This window comes from Ornithorhynchus anatinus, chromosome 9 (genome assembly GCF_004115215.2).
Source record: "Ornithorhynchus anatinus isolate Pmale09 chromosome 9, mOrnAna1.pri.v4, whole genome shotgun sequence".
Taxonomy (NCBI): Eukaryota; Metazoa; Chordata; class Mammalia; order Monotremata; family Ornithorhynchidae; genus Ornithorhynchus; species Ornithorhynchus anatinus.
The window spans coordinates 45,275,552-45,302,164 of record NC_041736.1 but is presented as its reverse complement, the minus strand read 5'-3'; the positions used below and the strand labels follow the sequence as shown (position 1 = coordinate 45,302,164).

General features: G+C 42.8%; 1 long non-coding RNA gene across 1 annotated transcript; it reads left to right on the top strand.

The window, feature by feature from the left end:
• On the top strand, window positions 1-20,909 carry LOC114814168. Its single transcript, XR_003761911.2, has 5 exons — window positions 1-347; window positions 14,162-14,221; window positions 18,308-18,393; window positions 19,173-19,452; window positions 20,790-20,909. It is a non-coding gene; the product is annotated as an uncharacterized LOC114814168 (long non-coding RNA).
• The last annotated feature ends 5,704 nt before the right edge of the window (window positions 20,910-26,613 follow it).

Here is a 26,613-nt window from a genome sequence, read left to right as displayed (position 1 = left end):
AAGTGGTGAGGATACCTCATTCAGTATGGAATCTCCCCAAGTTCCAGGAACCGGGAAGGAGGCTTCTTGGCATCAGGACCCAACCAGGCATCTCTGGTTCATGGAGATCCCGCTGAACCCCGGCGTCAAGGAATTCTAGAGGAATTGCGATCCTGAGGTTGTGGCAGGAATCTCTGGGCTGGAGCTCCTTCCATAAGCCCTTGATTCTGGATCACTGCCTCACTGAAATCATTTCATCCAAAGAGAGCTCAGTGATTTCAAAACTGAATGCTACCTGATTGGTTCCTGATTTTGTCATAGGGAAAAGATGCAGTAGTGCAGCAGAAGGGACTGGAGATGAATGTGGGGTAAGTGAAATCAAAACTTCCTTTCCCATCCTCCACATTTAACAGATAGGCATTGGGAACAAGGTTGTTTTTTCTTAAAGACACCTGTATTTTCATGGGCCATTTTTGCCTTTGGAGATACCCATTTCTTTGGAGGAGCAAAGGGAAGCACCATGGCTTAATGGTTAAGGCACAAGCCTTGGAGTCAGAGGGCCTGGATTCTAATCCTGACTCTGCCACTTAAATATTGGATGACCTCGGGCAAGTCAATGAACGTCTTAATGCCTCAGTTTAATAACTATTCTTTCTCCTACTTACAACCCCATTTGGGGCAGGGACTGTGTCCCGCCCAAATTATCTTTTAACAACTAAGAATGCTTAGCACATAGTAGGTACTTAACAAATACCACTATTATTGTCTTATATCTTCCATCTGGAGCTAGAAATGTGCAGCAACTCAGGAACTATGGCGGGAGCAGCAAGTTCCCTTCCTCCCCTATCTCATTTCTCTATGAACGAGGAGTGCACTGGCTTCAGTCAGAGAACCGACCTGACTGGGCAGTTGGTCAGCCCTGTCTTCTCTCTTTGCACTTCCTTGAGTAGTGCTGATAAGAGGCCTGAGGGGAGCAAGCAGTGGCAGCTGTCCTCTTGAGACAATCTCTGTCGGGCACCAGCTGCCCCATATTCAGGGGCAAAGACGGTGGAAGCGAGCATCTGCAGAGGCCTGGGAGAAGTTCATCCCCGAGGCCCCAAATAGTGTCCCTGCCTGTGCCTAGATATTTTTTTTTTTACAGTACTCTGTTAATCGATTACTATGTGGCAACCACTGTACTAATCAGGTTGGATACAGTCCATGTCCCACATGGGGCTCACAGTCTTAATCCCCATTTTACAGGTGAGGGAACCGAGGTACAGAGAAGTTAAGTGACTTACCCGAGGTCACCCATCAAAGTGACAGAGGCAGAATTGAATCCCAGGTCCTTCTGGCTCTATCTATTAGGCCGCACTGCTGCTGCCTAGATGGAGAAGAGATGCCTCCCACCCGCCCTCACTTCCATCTGCAGAGTCACAGACATTGCCAGTCTATTTCCAGCCTCTGCAAAGGACAGAACTGAGTAGTACTAATAATGAAACCGCTCGTCTCAGATAAACCTTTCAATAAATGAGGTACTGTCCCTGACATAGCTAGCCAATCGATGCCCTCAAACACCCCAGCCACATACTGGGGAGGAGAAGTAAGCAGGTGCATTGGCTGGAGGTCGGGGGAGAATGTCAGAGAAGGGGAGAGGGAAAGTAGTGGAAGAATTCCTTCCCTTTCCTTATCTGCAGAGCCTGCTTTGCTGTTTCTTCCCTGTACTGGCTTATGCAAATACAAAGTCCTAAAATAGATTCCACATGTTGTTGTTTTTTTTCCTCCCCAAGGTCTGTAGCATACCTCCTCATTTTCTTTCCTGCTTTTTGTGTCCACTAAGTTGGATTTTCATGTATTTAAATTAAAGAGCTGAGAAATAGCTCTCTCTCACTGCCGTTATGCAGCTTGCCCTTGTCAGCCCGTACTTTCTGCAGGTTTCTGCGCTACTGGGCACTGAAGCTGTCCGCTCAAAGATCTGATAACCGAGCACTGCAGTTTACTTCTTGGTTGCTTTTCCTGGGACTCTCCCACCCTCTCTTCTGTCTCCCCACCTACCCTCTCCATCATTCCTCCCCTCCTTGCTTTACCTTCCCCACCTGCTTCCCAATGGTTAGACCCCATCCTGTCTCTACTCTAGGAGCTGAGGTAACTGGAACAATCTATGTTCTCTGCCAACGACCCCATGGGTGCACTGCAACCCTTCTACTGCCAAAAATGGAACTTTACATCTTTACATCTTCTACTCTCCTCTCCTTAGAAATTTGAGCCCCGGCATATTAGAACTGCTGCTGATTTGAAGATAAATTATGTAATGCAGATAAATGTATACAGGGCCTAATTTAATTTCCTTATACAATAATTAGGAAAAGAAAGTCATTTAAATATAAATCACTTCTGTCCCCTTTAAATTCAACTAGGATCCCTTTAATTTCAACTAGGGTGACCAGTAGTCTGGGTATAACCTGGTAAGTAACAATAACAATTATTAAACACTTACCACGTGCCAAGTTCTGAGGTAGACGTGAGATAATCAGGTCAGACACGAGCCCTGTCCCACATGGGGCTCACAGTCTAAGTAGGAGCAGAACAGGTATTCAATCCCCAGTGAGGAACCTGAGGCACAGAAATATTAAGTGACTTGCCCAAGGTCAGACAGCAGGCAAGTGGCAAAGTCAGGATTAGTAGAAACTAGGTGCTCTGACTCTCTAGGGCTATGCTCTTTTCACTAGGCCAAAGGGGCTTCTTCTTTCCTGTTTTCTTGTCCTCTGTATCTCTTATTTATCTCCTCTCATTTTCAATGTCTACTTTTCTTTTTCCTCTTCTGTCCTACTTTTCCTTTCGTTTCCCTCCATTTCCATGTCTTGCTCCAATACCTTCATATCCTCCTCTTCCACCTCTCCTTCACCTCCTCCTCCTCCCACTCCGTCTCCTTCTTCCACTCCCTCCCTAGTCTCTCTGTCAAGGTTCCACCTCCTTAAAGCCCTTCTCAAATTCGTGGGCACACTCAAAATGAAAACGTGGCCTCCAATTCTTTTGGAGAGACGCTTCCTGCTCTGATGTCCTTTACTTACCTTCCAAGAGGAGTTCTGAAGCAGCATGGCCTAGTGGATAGAGCATATGCCTAGAAATCAGAAGGACCTGGGTTCTGATCCCAGTTCCACTGGGATCTTGGGCAAGTCAATTGACTTCTCTGTATCTCAGTTATCTCATCTGCAAAATGGGGCTTAAGACCATGAGCCCTATGAGGGACAGGGATTGTGTCCAACTTGATTAGTTTCTATCTACTCCAGTGCTTAGTGCAGTAAATGTTACATAGTAAGTGCTTAACAAATATTGTTTAAAAAAAAAGCCACTCCCTACCTAACACATCTCTGCATTCAGGACAGCTCAGCCACAAAGGCAGAGTAGTGCTTGGATGGATTTTCTAAGTGAAAATGGGGTAAAAAAGGAATCATTCTGAGGGAGATCTGCCTCTCTGGGAACATAAACTGAAATATGAGACTGTAAAAGGACAGTACACAGAGCAAATGCAAGAGAAGCATTGTGGTCTAATGGATAGAGCACAGACCTGGGAGTCGGAATGATCTGGGTTCTAATAAATACTACTGAATGAATGAATCCCAGCTCTGCCACTTGTCTGCTCTGTGACCTAGGGCAAATCACTTAACTTCCCTGTGCCTCAGTTACCTCACCTGTAAAATGGGGATTAAGACTGTGAGCTCCATGTGGGACATGGACTGCGTCCAACTTGATTAGCTTGCATTTACTCCAGCGCTTAGTTCAGTGCCTGGTACATAGTGCTTCACGAGCACCATTTAAAAAAAATGCGGATAGGTCAAAGCCCCAGTGTGTGTGTGAGATTGGCCTTATTCCTTCAGGAAGGAGACCTGAAATGTGCCCTGATTTGACAATAAGTGTCTCCTAGAAGTATTACTGTGACTGCAACAGCAGATCCGTCAATCCCCAGGGAATCGGGGACCACCTGACATAGTAAAAAGACATTTTTTTTTTTATGGTCAACCTTTTGCTCCCTAGTGACAAATGAACTATTTCAAAACTCTTTACTACTTATTTCCCACACTGCCCAAATCAGCTCCCTCTCCCTAACGTCCCTTGGTCAACCTTGCACTACCAACCCCCAAGTACACTACATAGTACATCTCCATAGTATACTTCTTCTGCTCCTGAACTCTGTTAACAGAAATCCAGACACGAGACCAATTTAGAATATCCACGGATTATTCCATATGGGAAGTGCCGTCCCCAACATGCCCTCACCTTCGCTTTCTCTTATCCCTATTGATCCTGCCAACTACTCGGTTGACAAAATAGAATACAATCAAGCCTGAGCTTCCCAAAGTCACCTCAACTTGCTCCTACTCCTACATCAACTCTCTCATCCTTCTGTCATCTCTCAAGAGAACTCCCGTCTATTTTTCATCCATTCTACATCGGCCTCCCACCCTATCCTTTCTCACCTTCTCAGAGCACTTATCCCCACTCTTCTCCCTTCCATGACCGCCATCCTCAACCACTCTCTTCCTGACTCTTTCCCCTCCGTCTTCAATCATGTCCACATCTCCCATATCCTTCCCTGGCTGCCACTGCACCCTTCAGAAATTGCACTAACTCCCTCCTCTCATTTCTATATAGACTCCTCACTTGGGTTGTATTCACTCACTCTCTCCATTTTCTCTTCTCTTCCTGTCTCCTAAGGTCCAGTTCTTTCTCTTTTCTCTACTGAGACCACAATCACCAAAGTCAACCGGTTCTCCATGCCGAATCGAATAATCTCTTCTCTGTCCTATCCTCCTCAACCCCTTGGCTGCTGTTGACGTTGTGGAGCACTCCTTTCTCCTGGAAAAATACCCAGTCCCGGTTATACTGATCCAGTTCTGAGCACCCTCACCTCCTACTTTTGTCCCTCCCCTGGCCACTCCCCTGCTCTCTCCCTTACTTCCTCCCCTGCTCCTCCAAATCTGTTTTTTGAAGAGCAATTTGGCTTGTGAACACATATTACCCTCCCACTGCTGTCCTCGTTGTCAGGGTTATTCATGAACTCGCTGTTCTCTGTGGCTGCTAAGCAAGATACTGCCTGTTTTCCAGCTATTTCATATGTCGGTGGCATTTTTAAAGTTACCTCAAAGATTTCTTGCATTTCTCGTGAAATCACCTATGAGGAAATGCTTTATTACCAAGCTGACCCTGCCATTCAATCTGGACACTCTAACAATTCTTGTTCTCAGACTGAATAAACACTCTCAGGCATTCTCTCCAGGGCTTTCAGGCTAACTGCGCTTTTGCCGCGGAGAATCAATGGGACCTCCTTGCAGAACTCTCAGCTGGGATGGATTGAATGAATCAAAGTCGACTTGCTTCTGAAAAAGGAAGGAATGAGTGGACTTAGTGAACAGATTCAGCAGATTCACTCTTGATGAAGGGCCTCCTTTCTTGAACTTTGGACTGTGAATAAACATCTGAGGGGTAAAATAATGTCAGGCACTGGCACAGCACTTTGTCAGCCATTTCAATGGCAATGCCAGCCTGCTGGGATCGCCCTCTCTTTCTGAATGCGTTGATTTTTTTTTCCCCCCCTTGAATTTTTGTTGACTGTATCCTCAGCCAAGGACAGTTTTGTTCCCATCCTTATTGTGCTAACAAGAGATTGATGGAACAGTCTGAAGTTTTGTCCAGTCAAGGTTGTCTTTGTTGTTCATACAAATAACCCTTATTCCCTTTTGTCAGGATCACAGAATTCCTCTGGCAGTTGAGTGGGAAAATATAAATCTTGGAGCCTGAAGTCCTACTGGTGGTTCCTTAACTCTTTATTTAAAGCAGCATCATCCTTCGTGTTCTTCAAGCTTGCGATCAGGCTCTCATCTTTGACTACTCTCTCTCAGTGACCTTAGATCCCACCAATTTTTTACATTATATAATTCTGCATGGATCATTTCCCTGTCTCCATGTTTTCAACCTCTTGCATGGTCCATGCGCTCATCACCTGATGCTGGAGTAGTAAATGACCTTACTGGTTTCCCTGCTTTCAGCCCCTTCTCTCTAATTCTGTCCTACAAAAAATTGTGTGTTTTATCTTTCTAAAATACCCATCAGGGCATATCAGCATTTGATAGGCTCCCCATGGCTTCTTACCCGAATTTAAAATGTCTGATTATTGACTTCAAAGTTCTCTCTCCACCTCTCACTTACTCCATCAGCCCTTTTCTTCTGTTACCCCTCAAAGCAAATCAGATAACTGACCCTCGGTCTTGACTCTCCTGCCTCCGATCGTTGTTTTTTAGTGGTATCTGTTAAGTGCTTACTATGTGCCCGGCATTGTACTAAGCACCTAGGTAGATACAAAGCTAATCAGGATGGACAGAGTCCATGTTTCACATGAGTCTCATGGTCTTACAGATGAGGTAACTGAGGCCCAGAGAAGTTAAGTTACTTGCCCAAGGTCACACAGCAGATAGATAGCAGAGAACCCCAGTCCTCTACTGACTCCCGGCCCATGGTGAATCCACTAGGCCACGCTTGCTTCACTCTATTCCCCGAACTGGAACAGTCTCACCTTCCTGTTCCTTAAACTTTGCCAATCCATGTTCTTGCCTCCATTCGAAGCCCTTATAAAAGGCTCTGCTGTGGTTCATTCATTCAATCCTATTTATTGGGTGCTTATACTATGTGCAGAGCACTGTACTAAGCACTTGGAACGTGCAATTTGGCAACAGAGACAATCCCTGCCCAACAACAGGCTCACAGTCTAAACGGGGGAGACAGACAACAAAACAAAACAGAACAAAGAACTCCCACCTGCCTACTTAGTAATTGTCACACACACAAATATGTAGTTGTCCATTAGATCTTTAATACACAGAATTTTTCACGTCATTACTCTGCTCAAACCAAAAGCCCCAACTGCCAACTTCTCCAAAATGTTCTCTGATTCCACAAGTCCCTACCATTTCCCACCAAGCACGGCATTGCAAGAAACAAGATTCACAGCCCTAAAATCTAAAATGTGAATCTCAAACGTGATGAAATCCTGATCAGTAAACCAATGCATCGTTGGAATTTATTAAGTGCTTACTGTGTGCAGAGCACTGTACTAAGTATTAAATAAAGTAGTTACCCACAAAGAGCTCCTTACCCACAAGGAGCTTGCAGACTAGTGGGGGAGAGAGACATTAAAATATAATATAGATGGATATGTATTTAAGTGAAGTGTGGCTCAGTGGAAAGAGCCCGGGCTTGGGAGTCAGAAGTCATGGGTTCGTATCCCGCTCTGCCACTTGTCAGCTGTGTGACTGTGGGCAAGTCACTTCACTTCTCTGTGCCTCAGTGACCTCATCTGGAAAATGGGGATTAAGACTGTGAGCCTCACGTGGGACAATCTGAATACCCTGTATCTATTCCAGCGCTTAGAACAGTGCTCTGCACATAGTAAGCGCTTAATAAATACCAACAACAAAAAAAGTGCTTTGGGGGTAAGGTGAAAATCAAAGTCCTTAAGGGGCATAGACATAAATGCTTAGGCCACGCAGATGGGAGGGCCAGTGAAGGAAGAGACGGCTTAGTCAGGGACGGCCTTATGGAGAGGATGTGATTTTAGTAGGGTTGATGCCGAGGTAGAGAATTTCTACTTTTTAGATACAAATAGAGCTGTCTGTTTTACAAATGAACCCAAAGCGAGACAGAACAAGTAATGAGTTTTTGATTACTATTAAAGATTCATGAAAAATGTTTTGAAAATATTCATGGACTCCTGGTCTCTGTTTCCTTTCCGTAAATGTCATTCTCCCTTTGTCCCTCATTCCACAAAGGACACCACAGAACTCCCAAATGTGTTTTCATTTTTGAATGGTGGGCTGATAACGTTGTTCAGTGTGTAATCTGTCAGAGGTAGAGTGACTAGAAAATTATGCAGGAGCCATGGCTAGAGAAGCAGCATGGCTTAGTGGAACGGCCACAGGCTTGGGAGTCAGAGGACGTGGGTTCTAATCCCAGCTCTGCCACTCATCTGCCGTGTGACCTGGGGCAAACCACTTAACCCCCCTGTACCTCAGTAACCTCATCTGTAAAATGGGGATTAGACTGTGAGCCCCACGTGGGACAACCTGATTACCTTGTATCTCCCTCAGCACTTAGAACAGCGCTTGGCACATAATGAGTGCTTGACAAATGCCATTATTATAATTATAATTATTATTGAAGTCAAAAATGAATAGAGAGCCTAGTTAAAAATCTTAAACATCTACAAAAGTTTAGCAAACTCGGCTGCTGCGTGGTTTGGCATGACCCTCTTCATATTCTACTTATGTACTTTGCCTTGTACCATTCCAATCATATTTTATCCATTCCAAGTGGGTGCTTTCCCCCAATCCTACGCTGTGGCACCGGCTTCTTTCCTGACTCTGCTGTTATCCGCTGAATGACAGGTTTCTAAACAATGCTGTGAGCTGGAGAATGTAGATTGCTTCTTCTTAGCTCAGCAATTTCGGCAGACTTATTCAGGTCACTCATGCAGCCTGGTTTAAATAAATCATACGGATTCTTGCCTGTTAGATGCTTGTCCTTGAACCCAAGGAATATAAGATATGCAGGTATCACTTTAAAAGTGAACTTCAGAGAGTAATAAAATGCACTGAGCTCCGCTGCCTAGATGTGAAGATATTTTCCTTCAGGTTGGCGGGGCTAAATGGGACCGAGTTATTTATATTAAGTACTAACTTTGAACCAGGCATAGTTTAAGAGTCAGAATTAGACCGTTTCTTTCAGCATGCTTACCATATAGGTGAGCAGTCAATCAGACTCACATAAAGAAGCCAAGAAAGGAACTCTACTCAAAGAGCAGAGTGGCCTAGCGAAAAGAGCACAGGCCTTGGAGTCCGAGGACCTGGGTTCTAATTCCGCTCTGCCACATGCCTGCTGTGTGACTCCAGCGCTTAGAACTGTGCTTGGCATATAGTAAGTGCTTAACAAATACCATCATCATCATTATTATTATTAACTGCTCTGTGCCTCAGTTTCCTCATCTGTAAAATGGGTATTCAACTCTGAATTTCCCTCCTATTGAGACTGCGAGCCCTGTGTGGGACAGGGACTGTGCCTGATAGGCTTACCTTGAATCTACTGCTATACTTAGAACAGTGCTTGACACATAGAAAGTGCTTAACAAATATCATAATTATTAATTATTCTTAAGTTAGAGAAGCAACGTGGCCTAGTTGAAAGAGCATGGGCCTGGGAATCTGAGAACCTGGGTTCTAATCTGGCTTTGCCACTTGCCTGCAGTGTGACTTCTATGGCTCCGTTCCCTTGTCTCTAAAATGGGAATTGAATTCTTGTTTTTCCGCATATTTCGACTGTGAGCCTCAAGAGAGGCAGGGACTATGGTCCAACCTGATTATCTTGTTCTCATAATTTCTCACTTATTTCTTCCTCCCTAGATTGTAAACTCAGTGTGGGCAGGGATGTATCTACTGTTATATTGTACTCTTCCAAGGGCTTGGTTACAGTGCTCTACACATAGTAAAAGCTCAATAACCGCGATCGACTGGCTGAAACATGAAATCATCATCATGTTAGTTATAGCAATTCATCACTCCTTGGAACAACTACAATTTACAACTCACCTGAGACCTTGTTGTCACCAGTCCCCCAAATTTCACCTTCGGTATGTACTGACAGTATCCCCAGTCATCATTTTTCCACCCTTAGAAGAAATTACTTATTTTCTATTTCCCCAGTTCATACTGTCTAACAGACACTTCAGCATTTAAGCACTCAAGACTTCCCCTATCACATATATAGAAAACTTACACACGCCATTAAGTGTTAACTCATGAACATATCCCCATTTCCTTCTTCCTTCTGTCTGTAATTTATTTTAGTGCCTGTCTCCCTTGCTAAATTATTTGCTTCTTGAGGATAGATTGATTTTGTCTGCTTGTCCAGCTATATTCTCCCCAGTGCCTAGAACAGTGTTATGCATACAGTAAGTGCTCAAAATATATGATTGATTGCTTATAAATAGATTTGATTCATTCTTGTGGCCTTGTCTAGCCTCTGTCACTGATCACTGTTGAGATAAATTCATTGGTTATCTCCTTTCTTTATAATAGTTATGGTATTTGTTAAGCGCATACTATACGCAAAGCACTGTTCTAAGGGCTGAGGTAGATACAGGATAATCAGGTTGTACCGTGTGGGGCTCAAACTTTTGATCCACATTTTACAGATGAGGTAAGGAGGCACAGAGAAGTGAAGTGACTTGCCCAAGGTCACACAGCAGACAAGTGGCTGAGCCGGAATTAGAACCCATGTCCTCTGACTCCCAAGCCCGTGTTCTTTCCACTGAGCCACTAATGGAGACCTCTTATCCAAGTCACCTTCGGTCTGCACCAGCAGCATTTGGAGGTATTTGAATCATGGCATTTCTCACTGGTTATTTAACTACGGAGAAGCAGCGTGGCTCGGTGGAAAGAGCCCGGCCTTGGGAGTCAGAGGTCATGAGTTCGAATCCCGGCTCTGCCACCTGTCAGCCGTGTGACTGTGGGCAAGTCACTTCACTTCTCTGGGCCTCCGTTACCTCATCTGTAAAATGGGGATTAACTGTGAGCCTCACGTGGGACAACCTGATTACCCTGTATCTACCCCAGCGCTTAGAACAGTGCTCGGCCCATAGTAAGCGCTGAACAAATACCGACATTATTACTGCCCTATTTACTGAGCACTCCCTATGTAGTTAGCACGATGCAAAGTACCGGGGAAGATACAAGACCATCAGATCAGTCCTTATCTTGAAAGTTTAGTGGAAGAGTGACTAAAACCCAGATTGAAGAACCCTATAGACCAAATTAGTTGTTGACTCAAGCAGCGGCAACTGAGCAAAGACCTCTTCCTTCCCAGATTCTCAGATTCCCAGATTTTGTGGTCAGAAAGCAGTGTGGCCTAGTGGATAAAACACAGGTCTGGGAGTCAGAGGACCTGGTTTCTACGCCAGGATCCTCCAGTTGCCTACTCTATGACCTTGAGTGACAGATAAATCACTTAACTTATCTGTCTCAGTTTCCTCAACTGTAAATGGGGATTCGAAACCTGTTCTCCCTCCTATTTAGACCGAATCTCAAGTAAGACAGGAATTGTGTCTGACATGATCATTTCGTCTTTAGTGCTCAGAACAGTGTTTGATACATAGTAAGTGCTCAACAAATACCTGAAAAAGAAAGAAAATAGTAGGGAAAATCATATTAGCGATAGAATACTTCACCATAAGAAGGCATCTTAGATGAAACAATGTTAAGAACTGAAAAGTCTATGAAACTTAAATTCATCTTACCTTCTGAGGCTCTGGATTTACCTTCCCTCACTCCAGTGTTCAGTACAGTGCCTGGCACATAGTAAACGCTTTACAAATACTATTAAAAAAAAAACAAAACACCCACATGGATTTTTAAACCTGAGGAGCACCCTATAAATGTGTTAACGATACTTAGCTTAAAATGATTATTTCAATGCCTAAACCTGTTGTACCACTGCCCATCATGTGTATTTCTCTGTCTTTCTGAATTCATGGATGTTTTCAAATTCTCTTTTCCTTTTTCCTTATATTATTTGCCTGCTACATTAGGTGGCATTGGGCTTCTTTCATCCAGAAATAGATGAAGAATAAAAGGGAGATAAGACTAAGCTATTTAATGCAGTATTTTGGGCTGTTGAATCACCTGTGAAATAGTGTCCTTTCTTTGCTTTGGAAGAAGGAAAGATACTGGGTGGAAACTGGTCATTGTTAAATAGGACCTTACATCTGGTCTCATAGCCTTTCTACTAATTCCTTAAAAAGCAAGACACTTCAAAATTGTTATCAATTATTATTAAAAAAATCTTATATTCTTGTTTCTGCATTTTTATCAGAGTGCCTCTAATAAGCATTCACATTCATTTTTAGAGCATTTAATCCAATCGATTGCGTGAACAAAATTTCCATTTGTGGTGGGTCATGTTTGAATTGCCAATAAATGTAAAATTAATTCCTTCTGTTAGTTTCATGCAGCAGGAAGTTAGCTTCAGAGTTCAAATGAGTAGTTAAACCTTGTTCAGTCAATAATGATTTTTTCAGAATAGTATGAATATTGAAATAACTGCCACTTCCCAGTCATCTCAATGCACTATTGCCCTTGAATAAAATATCAGAACTCCAAACCAAAATAATTGAAAGTTTATCTTTTTCCAGTCCCTGATGTTTTGAATTAACAAGGATTAACAGTATTAATATTCTGTGATTTTCTTTCTTTCTAGTGGCTGCAGTTATTGTTTCACAGTAACTATTGGGTGTTGCTGAACTATAATCCCAAATAGGCTCTTTCTCTGAATCTCCTTCAGAAATCCATTATTTGGTGTGGATGCTTTTCCTGGGCTCCCTGGGACATTGTTTAAAACTTCGTGACCGCTGGATACAGCCTCGACAGTCATGGAATTAATTCTGAAAGGCAGTAGACAAAACCAAAACTAGTTGGGAGAACTTAGCCAGGAAATGTCTGGCATGTCTTCCTTTTAAATCTGTCCCTGCACTACATTTTTAATATTGAAAGCTTCTTGGCATCATCTCATGACTGGAAAATTAAACCTCCTGTTATGCAGGAGACACATGTGCATGCTGAGGTAGCCTGGCGTTTTGCCACTCCACTTAAATTATTTAAATGTACCTAGATGTGTTTTGAAATAGCAAGGGGGGATCTTGCCAACTGGATAATTGAAGGGTGTGTGTGATAGCTTTTTCATAGAGTTGACACGTTCCCTGAAGAAAAGCCTTTTTCTCCATCCTACAGTTCTGAGACCCCTCTCAGGGTCGCACCCGGAGAGTTTCCAGTTCTCTACCAGTCTTGGCTAAGGGAGGGAGAGTCGAGCAGAGGCCTACCCGCGCCATCACTAGCTTGGGCAGTGGAAGGCAATCTGCTCCAAGTCAAAACTCACCCATGCTGGGCAGCAGCAGCACGGGAGACAGTCGAGGGCGGAGACTAGGAAGGCGGCAGTGTTAAACCACTTCCATATTTTTACTAACTCCGTGGATACGCTAACAGAACGATTGCAGATGGAAAGCGGGGTGTTCTGGGAGGGATGTCTCCGTGGTGTCGCCGTGGGTAGGAGACGACTCAGTGGCATAAGACAAGGAAAGACAGTTCTGAGAGTCACAGAGGAGAAACGTTTAAGGTATCTGCATGGAAAGTAATCCACCCAACTTAACTGGCAAATGTCACTGTTGGTATGACCAGTTCTGCCTGCCTCCCGTAAAGGTCTGCTCACTGTGATCTCTTGGGAGAAGAAAATTGGCACAGACTCACATCTGTTTACCTTCCAATCAATTGTATTTATTGAGTGCTTATCATTTTTAACAATAATAATAATAAATGTGCTATTTGGTAAGCATTTACTATATGCCAAGCACTGTACTAAGCGCTGGGTTGGATAAAGCAAATCGGGGTGGGCACAGTCCCTGTCCCACATGGAGCTCAGTCTCAATCCCCATTTTACAGATGAGGTAATTGAGGCCCAGAGGAGTGAAGTGGCAGACAAGTGGCAGAGCCGGGATTAGAACCCATGACCTTCTGGTTCCCACTGTCACCTCCACCACTGTGAACAAATTAAAATCTTACCCTATTCCTGTATCAAACACAAATCTTCTCTCATTCTTTCAATAGTATTTATTGAGCACTTACTATGTGCAGGGCACTGTACTAAGTGCTTATATTTTCGAGTTGAAAGAACTAACCCTTTCCCTCCTGTAATACGCAAGTAGAATGTTTTATAACAGGCAGCTCATTGAACTGGTTCAACCCTGGATACCTTTATGTCCAATACTTCATTTCTAAATGCCCAACCTCCATCACCTGGGTTACCGACACCGAATCTTGCAGCTCACAAGAGGCGTATATATTTACAATAACCTGGCAGGGGAGCAAATGGCTCTGGAATGATGGAGAGGGTCAGGGATCCCCCGCAAAGATGTGCTGAAGTTTCTGGATATTTTCACCAAGAATATTTTTATGAGTCCAGAGGATATCATTACCTTGAGTGATGTAACCATGTAGTATGTGTCCCTCTTTGAGGAGGGCAAAAGAATGTACAGTATTCTAAAGGCCTGACAGTGATCACCTACACCTTAACAATCTTATCCCATCTCATCCCATGCTTCATCCGACAGATCTGGGTGGAAATTCCCTCTACTTTACTTCTCCAGTAAGACCCAACAAGAAGAAAAATGGTAAGAACAAATTCCCAGCAAAGCTCAGCTTTGCCCTACTTTTTTGCTGTCACTTTTCTTTGAATTCATATTAAGCAGAGTCTCTACCTAGTTTTTTAACTACAGCTAAACTGTGGGGCAGGAAAAAGCACCCAGGAATTGAATAAATGTTTAGAACACTGAGAGGGTGACAATGGTTTGAAAATAGAGTGAAAAAAAGGCATAATGGCAACTCATTTCTTCGCCTCTAAACTCTGCCCATTCTTTTGCTGTAGTATTTCATGGATTTCTCCTTTCATCTCTAGCCTTTAAACCAATACCTTAGCTCAAGTCCTCATCACTTCCTACCTGTATTATTACAACAGTCTCTTCACTGATCTTCCTGACCCCAGACTCTTCCCTCTTCTAGGTAACTTACATACTGTTGGAAAAATCAATTATCTAAGATGGCATTAGGAGTAAAAGTACCCCGGGACTTTGTGCCTGAAATAAAAACTCCTAACCTCCTCATCAGCTGAATCTTTCACACGTAGCCCCTTTTTTCTCCCATCACAACTCAACACCGAAAGCCCAGCCATTCCTTCCTCTAGAGTCTCTCCCCTTTCAGTTTTGACAGATCGCATTTTTTCCCACCTGCGAAGCTTTAGAAAAAGCTACCTTTTCCTTCATTAATCATCATCTGTTACAGCATTTTTATTGAGAATCTACCATGTGCAGTACACTGTAGCGGATAATAATAATAATAATAATGGCATTTGCTAAGCAATCACTCTGTGTTAAGCACTGTACAAGTGCAGGGGTAGAAACAGGATAATCGGGTCAGACACAGTCCCTATCCCACTTGGGACTCATGAACAGGTATTGAATATTGTATATATACAGCCTCAACTGTATATATTTTCATTACCCTATTTATTTTGTTAATGAGATGTACATCACCTTGATTCTATTTACTTGCTATTGTTTTTACGAGATGTTCTTCCCCTTGACGCTGTTTAGTGCCATTGTTCTTGTCTGTCCGTCTCCCCCGATTAGACTGTAAGCCCGTCAGTGGGCAGGGACTGTCTCTATCTGTTGCCGATTTGTACATTCCAAGCACTTAGTACAGTGGTCTGCACATAATAAGCGCTCAATAAATACTATTGAATGAATGAATGGCCACAATATAAATGAGGAAACCGTTCAATTAAGTGACTCGCCCAAGGTCATGCAGCAGGCAAGTAGATATTAGAACCCAAGTCCTCTGACTCCCAGGTAAGTGCTCTTTCCACTAAGCCATGTTGCTTGGGGGCATACAACAAAAGAAATGTGATCCCTGTCCAGGAAGAGTACACACTCTAACCCCTTCACTTTCTCAGGCATAACATCCCCTCACTCATTTATTTGCTGCAGATTTATTTACCTATGTGGGTTAATTATTAACATTTATTCTCATAGTTCTTCATCTGTTGGACTCATCACTTTATGTCTGTCTTCCCTTGTAAGAGTACGAAAGCCCCAAGATTAGAGATTGCATCTTTTACTCATTCTGTACACCACAACCATTTGATGCAATGCCTGGCACACACCAGACACAATAAAAAGTGTTGCTGATTATATTTTTATGAAAGGAGGGTTTTTTTAGCCTATACATCTATTTTTACCTGAGTTCAGATTTTTTAAGTATCGACACTACTTCTTTGGATGAGGAAAGGGGAAATTATCTTTTTTGGAACCATAGAGTTTAAGAGGAAAATATTAGTACTCATAAGAGGCTGACATTAAGCTAGAAAAATTAAATAAGGTTCCTCTCTATCCTGACACTGCAAAACCTCCTCACGTCTCTGTGAGATATATCCTTATACATAAAATTCAATTTCTCACCCCACTGCTTAGTCTATTTTGAAACATTTAATCAGTGTAAGGATGCTTCATGTGGATTAGTCGTTCCTTTGGAGCTGAGAGGAAAGTGACCTCTGAACTCTCTTCCATCTCGGTCTCCATAAATTCCCAGCATTACCAAGGGGCAGAGCCGACAGATTGAGGTGAGCAGTTGCGTATTCCTCCCAACACTGATGAAAGGCTGTTGTCTGCTGTTCGTTCCGTTTCGAATGTGCCAGAAAGAAGAATTCTCTCTCACTCGTTCCCAGAAAGAAGCGAACATGCTAAAAAGGAAGATTCATCGACACGAAGGTGCCATTTTACAAAAACAAAGCCCACAGTCTTAATAATGCATGCACTGGACAGGGCTCTTTTCTTTTTCTCCTCTTCTTAATTGCCACATCTAGTGTTTGTAACCATCACACCTCCCCAGCTCTCCAAGTACTGTAAATGCTCACATTTAATGAGATGAGTTTTATTATTTCCTCAGTGATATCTTCCAGAGAGCACGATCCAACTTCACCGCAGGCTCTCTGCAAATCCCAAGGCTTCTGCGGGGCTCAGAGAGCCAGCCGAAAGACAGACCAGACAGGTGTCACAGTTCAAGGATTGTGTTTGGAAGCAAAGACGAGCAAGCTAATTTCCTCCCTGGTGATGATACTCTTGTGTGGGGCACCTATTAGATAACCCCATTTTAAAATATTCTCCTGGAGCAGCTCAATTATCATCCTTTATTTCAAATGCATATTACTCTCTGTGCCCTTGGAGCATTTTAGGAAGAATGGTAGGAGAGTGAGATAATTTCCCTTAGCCTAAAACGCTTAGGCTCAATGGAAAGGAATCTTTTGTAAAGGCAATAGAACTGCCTCGACTCTGAAGCCAGCTGACCTCCTGGGACATTGAGGCAGACGCAAAAAGCATGTTTTGCGCTCTCTAGTACAAGGTCTGAATAAAAGAGTGGCTTGTGTAAATAAGCAGCTATTTGTTTCCTCATTCAGCGGCCCTAAAAAGAACTGTGAGGATATTTTCTTTTTAACCTCAAAAGTAATGTACCACAATGCTTATTGCCTCAGGAGGAACATGGTAATTCTGGATCAATTTCTAGCAGTAGTAATAATAGTAATAGTATTTATTAAGCACCTACTGTGTGCTGAGCACAGTCCTGATTCCGGAAAACAATTCCCAAGTGAGAATTTGACATAGTCCTTGGGCCTCTAGGGGCTTTCTAATTCGTGCTATTCAAAATGACCTTCTCCCCCTCCCCTTCCGTCCTTCCCTCCCACGGAGAAAAGGTTTGTCAAAGTAATTCCTAACCAGATTTTCAAAAATACTCAATGTAGAACACTGCCCTGAGTGCTGAAGGACTGTTACAGAAATATTGATCTTGAAGTACAGAAAACTGATGTTTACTGAATTGTTGACTAAAGGTAACAGAGGAAGAGAAGCTTCCTGTACCATGGTTCAGATGCTATTTTGTTCTGTAATGTCTATGTCTTTCAAGGCGGTCTTAACAGGCGTTTATGACTCTTGGGAGATTCGGAAGTCTTGGGGGCTTTTGCCTTAGCAATTTACTACTGTAGAATTTCACTGTGTCATTTAAAACACATTAACTCTCCGTACTGTTTCAGCTGTGGCAGAGGCTAACTATTGCGAAGGGATTCTGAATGTTGAGCAAAGGTCAGAGACCAGCTTTTAAAATTCCCTAAATTAACATGGGCCTCCAGATAATGAATTAGACTTCTCTGAAAAGAAATTAGACAGCAGTGAGAATGTTGTTAGTACTGAAAAATCTGGCACTCAACTTCAGAACGGTCCTCGCTCAGAGTTTATAGAAGTCACTCCCATTTAATATATCATCACTACAACATGGGTAAGATGGGCTGGTCGATTTTAGTTTTTGCCCAGTCTGATGATGTCGTAAGTCCATTCGTTCATTCATACATTCGATCATATTTACTGAGCACTTACTGTGTGCAGAGCGTTCATTCATTCGTATTTATTGAGCGCTTACTGTGTGCAGGGCACCGGCCTAAGCGCTTGGAATCTACAACTCAGCAATAAAGAGAGACAATCCCCGCCCACAATCATCAAGGTTTGCAGAGACACCACCTGTGAGACAATTTGCCTGTTGTTCAACTTGAACTTGTTTCTGCTGAGGTCACATAGTTCATAAGACTCTTTCTTTGCCTGTTTTCTTAAAGCCTACACTCAATTTAGCATTCTTTCTTTTGTTATTTTTTTCTTCAGGGCAACCCTCAAGAACAGAGGCTGTGGGTAATTTGCATGGTGTGGTGTACTGAGGCCCTTTCTCCACAGGATTCTTCCCTCCACAGGTTAGTGTGATAAATAATAATTGTGGCTTTTCTCCGTGCCTCAGTTACCTCATCTGTAAAATGGGTATTAAGACCATGAGCCCCACGTGGGACAACCTGATTCCCCCTGTGAATATCCCAGCGCTTAGAACATTGCTCGGCACATAGTAAGCACTTAACAAATACCAACATTATTATTGTTATTATTAAGCACTTACTACTCTACCAGGAAAGTATTAACTCTTGGGATAGATCCAGTAGTAATAATGTTGGTATTTGTTAAGCGCTTACTATGTGCAGAGCACTGTTCTTAGCGCTGGGGGAGATACAGGATAATCAGGTTGTCCCATGTGAGGCTCACAGTCTTAATCCCCATTAAGGGGTTAACAACCATCAGTGCTAGGGTTTAGCCATCATATATAAGGGGCAGTTACTTCAGTCCTACCCTCCTTTGAACCACTCTTGAGTTACCTGGGTAGCCTAAATCAATGTAGCCAACAAAGCCGCCCCTCAACTCTCCTGTGAACCTTGTTAGTTCTGGTCAGGCTCGCGATTTGGTCATCTCCGGCAGAGGACGAACTGTGTATTTACTTGGGTGAACGTTAGCCTAGGGCCTCCTTGCTTGGGCCCTATTAGATCAGTCCCCGGTCTGTGGACTGATCTTGGTTATATTGACGTGGCATGTACTGAGTGAACTCTGGCGGCGCATAGACGGTCTCCACATTTATCTCAACCCTCTTGCTCCTCAAATACTGGTTTTCTCCATCATTAACACTAAATGTGTCCTTAATTCTACACAGGCTCCCGACATTCTGGTGCTGCCTGTCTTTGAACTGCACGGATCCACCCAACTCAAGCTACGTGATGCCTTTCCTGATCCGCCTTGACAGAAGTGATTTTACCTATGTTTTAAAGGGTCTTATTTCTTAAGATCCTCTAATGTGGGCACTGGCTGCATCCTGATGCTCACGGAAAGAAGGCAGCCCCAGTGGATACCTTGACTCAACCAGCAAAGCAAGATACACCGAGCCTACTTAATACCACTGGAATTGGCTGCTTCTGGATCGTGCCAAGGGGAAGGTGAGGTGGGGGAGCATGAACACCCCTGCATGAAGTGAAAAATGGAACTGTCTTTGTTGATGCGCTGAGCCGGTTTCACCAACATCTCCTGTCATGAATCAATTTTACGTGCCGTGGCTGTCGGGTCGTAAGAGTCTGCGGAAGCTTTGAGGCTAGCCCCACACAGCTGGTGTTTCTGATAAATGAAGCCTTTAATTGTGGACTTATTCTTATGTAACCATGCCATTATTTGTCTGAAGCAATCTAGTTGGAAGTGTAACATGTGCTGACTTCCTGCAGATCTCTATAATGATGAATCCCAGTCTCTTCAGGAAAAAAAATGAGTCACGTCAGAGGAACGAGACAAGAGGCCGAAAAATCATTCACAGACGCATGCTGAATTGAACTAAGAAAATACTCATACATTTTACCCTCCCTTTTTTTACTGATTTAAAAGTGAAGTATATCGTTTTTGTGTTCCTAATTCAGAAAACTAGCAGATGTTGAACACTTAAAAGTAAAATGCCTATTAAAATGACTCTGTGGCATATGATTCACTATAGCAGGTTTATGTATCTTAAAGGAATTTTTGTTAGGAATGCATTTAAAGGGATGAAGACTCTGGATTAAATTTTCTATATTGAGAAACGGTTGGTAACCCCTTCAGTATGGGCAGACCTACTTTCAGAGCCTCATTCCAAATCTTGATTCTGAGGTTGTAACTGTGACATCAAAGAGAATTCTACGTTAGCAGGGGAAAAGTCTTATCCAGACCGAGATCCACTCTAAGTCTGAGAACAGAATTTTTACTTAAAAGGAGCATCATGTAGGTAGGTGTATAGATAGGTAGACAGATAATAGTGATAATATGGTTTATTTCTTTATCCATTGCCTGGGAGCAGAATTTGATACCAAAGAGATGGATAATTAAAGCAGATATTAATTTGACAGCAAGGAGTGACAAGTGCAAAATTGATTTGGAATTATTATTTGAAATTGAGACAAATCCCACATTTATATTCACTCTTGGATTTGAATAGATATTATAAATATTCATCCAACCCTGAAGATGAATAAAAAGATTTGGCAAAGGAGATTAGGAAAGCGCCATTTAGCGTGGCGAGGTGGTGAAATGAGTTTCGGGTTAAAAGCACAGAATTGGTCTCCGGAAACCATTTTTTCATAGTATTTACATTGGTTATCTAGATATAGGCTATTAGGCCTTGGGGGCCGCATTTATTTTGATCAGAAGATGCATTCGTGAGCTTTGTGTATGGACTCGGGGTTCCTTTTGAAAGTAAGACCTAACAGTCTACCTGATGCCTGAAAAAACTGACAATCGAATTTTTTTTCCACAGATTTCAATCTGTGAAAATGATCTTCAGTGCTTGACGCAGAGACGGATGGACAACCACTGGAGGTTCTTGAGCAGTGGGGAAACATGGAATGAATAGATTTACAGGAAAACGAACCAGGCAGCAGAGTGAAATATGGATGGAAGGGGAGAGAGACAGGAGGCAGGGAGGTCAGCAGGAGGCTGATGCAGTAATCAAGGTGGGATAGGTGGCAAATTGAATACTTGGATTGAATGAGAGAGATCAGTTGTTGATAATGCCAACGTTATAGGCCTGTGAGATAATGTTGGTATTTGTTAAGCGCTTACTATGTGCAGAGCACTGTTCTAAGCGCTGGGGTAGAAACAGGGTCATCAGGTTGTCCCACATGAGGCTCACAGTCTTCATTCCCATTTTACAGATGAGGGAACTGAGGCACAGAGAAGTAAAGTGACTTGCCCACAGTCACACAGCTGACAGGTGGCAGAGCGGGAATTCAAACCCATAACCTCTGGCTCCCAAGCCCGGGCTCTTTCCACTGAGCCACGCTGCTTTTCTAATGGGGAGGGTGTCTCTATCTGTTACCGATATGGCCAATCCAAGCGCTTAGTACAGTGCTCTGCACATAGTATGCGCTCAATAAATACTACTGAATGAATGAATGAATGAATGGTGCTGTCTACAGTGTTAGGAATGTCAGGTAGACTGCAGGGTTTGGATGGGAAGATGAGGACGGTGAAATGAGAAGATGAGATGAGGAAGTGATTTGAGCCGGATTGCACAGTAGGAAAGTGGAGGAGCCAGGATTAGAATCCAGGTCTTCTTATTCCCCAGCCAATGCTCTTTACACTGGGTCCTGCTGCTTTTCCGCAACCTGATATTTACAGATTCATCCCTTGGCGTTCTCCAGGAATAAGATACGGTGGTGGTCCACCTAAATACCCTCAAAATGAAAAAAATGTTATTCCTCAGGAGTGCCATATAGTAGAACTGTAAGAATATATATACTTTTTTTGTTTTCCTTGAAAGAAGACAGACTCAGACCAACTGCAGACTGCAGTCTTGGAAAATATGGGGATCTTTCAATTATTTGTCGGGCCCAGTGTCACTAGCGTTCAAGGGCTATCCTACTTATTGTGAAGAAGCATGTCTAGTAACCACTTTGCCGGGTTGCCCGGTCTAGTGGAAAGAGCACAGGTATGGGAGTCAGAGGACCTTAGTTCTAATCCTCACTCTTACACTTGTCTGCAGCGTGAGCTTGGGCAAGTTACTTCTCCGTGCCTCTGACTCTGATCAAAAGCAAAGAATTTCTCTCTGGAAGCCATCCTTTCCTAGTACTTACATTGGCTGTCGATTTAAATATAGGCTATTAGGTCTTGGTGGCCACATTTATTTTGACCAGAAGCGGCATCTGTATTACAGATACGTATTGTGTATTCTTTTCTTATTTCACTGTGAATCCCAAATGGGACAGGGACTGCGTCTGACATGATTACCTCGTATCTTCCCCTGTGCTTCGAACAGTGCTTGGCACATAGCAAGTGCTTAATGAATACTATAATTATGTTTAAATCACTGAGGTGTCTCGGTGATAAGGGCTAGTTTCAGCCACCCAGCAATCACTGAACAAATCAGTGGTTCCTATTGAGCACTTACTGTGTGCAGAGCACTGTACTAAACTCTTGGGAAAATACGAGGCAAACGAGTTGGTAGACGTTATTTCCCTTGGGCAGAGTCTGGCTGTACTAGCAGTGGTAATGAAGGTATTTGTTAGTACATACTACGTGTCAAACACTGTTTTAAGCACTGGATAGTCTAAGACATGGTAGGCAGAGCGGGGAGGACATTTTAGATCAGAAGCTTCAGGAAGAATTTAGTCCTGAGAAGCGAAATTCAAAACAGAATCTGGGATCACAAATAACAAATGCGACAGGACAGCAAAGTACGGTGTTTGCCTGGACACCAGCTCCGTACGCACACCCTGACCATGAAAACCATCATCCTACTGATGCTGGTTCAGCTGAGGTGTTCCCTTTACTCCCACACCATCAATTTGGTGGCCAGTGAGAAAGCTGACATCACTGCTTTTGTTTTCTAAATCATAAGACTTTGTCCCATTTCTTCTAAGGACAACTGTTTAAGCTTGAGGGCATGATTAGCCATCAGCATTGCGCCAGTATGGCTAGACAGATGGGATTTACGACGCTCTGTGTGTGATTCCGTTTATGCATTCTGTAAATTATAGCTACACTTGTCTGTGGCCAGAATGGCTGACTTTTTTCTTTTTGTAATTTCATAAGCACAACCAGGTCATAAATTTCAAGCTAACCTTTTTTTTTTTTTTTTTTTTACAGCTTACTGCTTGAAACAAGATGACTGGCTTTAAAAGGAAAATGTCAGCAAATGCATTAATAGACAATCTTTTCCAACCTGCTCTGCAGGGCCGACCCAAGGTTGTCCGACGAGATTCATTGGTAGCCTTGACTTTAGGGTCCCTCCCATCTCTGTAAAGACCTGGTATAAACTAAATTTCCTAATAAGCCTGCTTCTTTTGTGGGTCTGACGGGAGGGAGGGTCTCTTGGGACTTAATATGTTCAGGGGTCTGGTGGCTAGACGTACAGGAACTTCTATCAGCAATATCAGCATCAACAGGATATACTGAGCTAAGTCCGTGGGGAATAAACAACAGAAGTAAAATGTGTGATAGTTGCCCTCCAGGGACTTGTAATCTAGGGGAACAAGAGTACACATAAATTGATTAATATACCATGGTGAATTAATAGAACCTAGTGAATTAATAGAACGTATCATTATCGAGTGTTGAAATAGAGTTTGGGAGGACATGATGAAGATCAATCACCGAATATCTCAGTACATTGATTTATTTTAGAGGGCTGTTATGGTTGTAATGGACTTTTGCATATAAATAACTCTGAACTCTTCTTATCCCTGTCTGCTTACAACATATGTGGGAACTGTGAATGGATTTATAGATTTTACGCATGTGTGGTGGCAAGAGGAGGGAGAGACAAGATGGACAAAGTTGTATTTCATATTCAAAGTGGAAAGATGACTGCTGATGTTGAAACTCTAGCCAAGCTTATGAGTGAGCCTAGAGGGGTTAAGTGTGACCAATAATTTATTCTACTCTATTTATTTGCTCATAGATGCATTGGTGTATTGGTCATTTATAGCACATATTGCAGTTCTTGAATCTGCCACTTTGTCTCCCAATCTCCCATAAATCTCTGCTCAGGATGATAGCGGACTTTTGGAATGCAACTGCAATCAGAAAAATTAAAATTGACAAAGAAGAAGCCGGTGGATTAGGGTTCCATGACCTTAGAAAGAGGGCCAGAAAGTAATCCACAGCCCCTGGGCAATCTTCCCCAACCCAGCGTTTATCATCAATAGTACTATCATTTAAAATAATAATTTATATCATTATTATTGATGACATTTGTTGAGGCTTAACTTAGTGCAAAATACCGTACAAAGTGAGGGGGAAAGGTAAAATGATAATCTTCAGATGTAGCCCCTGAAGCCCAAAGAACTCAGAATCTAGAAAGAGACAGAAAAACAAGACAGAGCATGAAATAAATGGGATGAATTCAGCAAAATCTACAAATTCAGGCCCTGCTTGCCCCTGGGGCATCTGTAATGCTCAGTAGGACCCCTCTGGAATCAAATAAATGTGAGGATTCTCTTCTAGATCCTGTTCTGGATTCCTAAGTGGGAGACAAAGGCAGTGCAAGATTCTCATCCAAATCAGGAAGACCCAGAGGATTCAAATCATCACATTCCACAGGTTAACCTCCGACACCCTTCAGAAACCCTCGAAGGTCTAGAGGCCATGCTAACCCTTGGAGAAACTCTCTTTTCCAATTCTAATCTGTGCTATTAAGGCAGTATCTAGAGACTCTGGACTCCATTGAATCTGAAGCTGAGATCTACATGGTTCTTCCTAGGACACGATGGCTGGATTGATCTTCATGTCAGGTTGCCAGGATTAATCAGTCAATCAATGGAATATATATTGAGCGCTTACTCTGTGCAGCACAAGGTACTAAGGGCTTGGGAAAGTATAAAAAAAAATCCATCTATGCTGAGTTGCAACGTGGCTCAGTGGAAAGACCCCAGGCTTGGTCATGGGTTTGAATCCTGGCTCTGCCACTTGTCAGCTGTGTGACTGTGGGCAAGTCACTTCACTTCTCTGTGTCTCAGTTCCCTCATCTGTAAAATGGGGACTAAGACTGTGAGCCTCACATGGGATGACCTGATTACCCTATATCTACCCCAGCGCTTAGAACAGTGCTCTGCACATAGTAAGCGCTTAACAAATACCAACATTATTATTATTATTATTTTTACAAAAAGTGGTGAAATGTCTGTTCTTCATACTCACTGTTCTCCCTCCTACTTAGACTGTGAACCCCAAGTGAGAAAGGGAGTGAGTCTGACCTGACTATTTTGTATCTTCCCTAGCACTTAGAACAGACACATAGTAAGTGCTAAAAATACTATAATTGTTATTATTATCATTATCTCTAAACATCTGCTACATGAAGGACAAGGATGAGAATTTCGTAGTGTCCCAGCACAGCCAGCCTATCCCATTCTGCCAATTAGGAAGATTATGTGGTGGTTGGATGATGTTAGGGAGAGATCTTGGCCAGGAAAACATGCCTTTGTTGAGTTTCTTGAGTAAAAACACTGGATTTTATGCAAGACGTCTTTTCCAATTTGAGAAGCAGCACAAAAGCTTCTGTAGCATGTTACTTTTCTGCACCATTAAATCAGCCGGTCGATCAATAACCAAAAAATACGGTAAACAGTGGTAAATTTAGGAGCTTTCTATTTATCGCCACTTCACCTGAACTGACTCCACTGGGGAGTGGGAACTAGGCTCATGGAACATTTCTTATGCCCCACAGCTACCAGAGAACACAGTCTCTTGCCCAGGGTGGTACCACCAGTGAGGAAAATGTGACTTTCCATTTGGAATGTCTAAAGATGAGTGTGACTGATGGTTGATCTTCCACTTTTCTTACATAGAAATTACTTCACAAAGACTTCAAGAATACATTAGCACTAAATAACCTCAGGCTTTAACTCAAATCAGGATTTATTGCAGTGAATCTGGTGACAGCCTTTCTAAAAATAATTACAGATCTTGGTGGATGGTGTGGGGAAACAACAAACCCCATATTAACTATCAGCAAAAACTCGAAAACATATCACCTAGCTCTTTATCTTAACACAGAGTGGTCTAGGTTGCCATAAAATGAAAAATGACACGAGAGATTAATCTTCTCTTTCCATGTTTTTTTTATTATGATTTTGTGTTGTACTCTCCCAAGCGCTCAGTACAGTGCCTTGCACACAGAAAGCGCTCAATAAATATGATTTATTGATTGTTTGATTCCGTGTCACCTGACGCAAGCCAGGGCTAGCCATGGGAAGCAGTGTGCCCAGTAGAAGGAACATAGGATTGGGAATCGGGAAACCCAGGTTCAAGTCCTAGCTCTGCTACTTGCCTGTCGTGTGACCTTGGACAAGTCACTTAACTTCTATGTGTCTCATTTTCCTCAGCTGTAAAATGGACATAAAATACTTGGTCTTCATCCGTCGTAGACTATGAGCCCCATGGGAGGAAGGGACTGATTATCCTGTATCTACCCCAGCACTTAGCACTGTGCTAGACACGTAGTAAGTGTCTGTTAAATGTCATCATCGTCATCAGGCTTTGGGAGGGTCTTCTATGTAACAGAGGAAATAAACCGTTGGGGAGGGGTGCAGTGAGCAGGAAGAACAGAATCTTTTGAAACACAGACGGAAGACTCAAAC